The following is a 391-nucleotide window of genomic DNA, read 5'->3' on the forward strand; positions in this document are numbered from 1 at the left end:
CCTCCATTCCCCTCCCTCCTTTCCACCTCCTTCTTGCACACCCTCCCTCTCCTTCCATCCTCCTTTCTCTTGCCTTGCCTACCTCCCCTCCCCTTCTCTTCCCTTCCCTTTCTTCCCCCTCTCCCTCCCTACCACTCGGCCCTCTTCCTTTCCCTCCTTTCCCTTCTCTCCCTCCCTCCATTGCCCTCCCTCCTTTCCACTCCATCCCTTCCCTCCACTCCTCTTCCCTACGTCTCTCACTCCCCCTCCATCCCTCCCTCCCACCTCTCCATCCTTCCTCCTTCCCACACCCCCCCCACCCCCACCCCTACCCCTACGCAGTGACGCGGCCCCTTTAAGAGCAGGGTCCGGGCGAAGCTGTTGCCGATGTCAGGAGGCCGGTCGCGCCCGC

The sequence above is a fragment of the Narcine bancroftii genome, unplaced genomic scaffold (assembly GCF_036971445.1).
Source record: "Narcine bancroftii isolate sNarBan1 unplaced genomic scaffold, sNarBan1.hap1 Scaffold_254, whole genome shotgun sequence".
Classification (NCBI taxonomy): Eukaryota; Metazoa; Chordata; class Chondrichthyes; order Torpediniformes; family Narcinidae; genus Narcine; species Narcine bancroftii.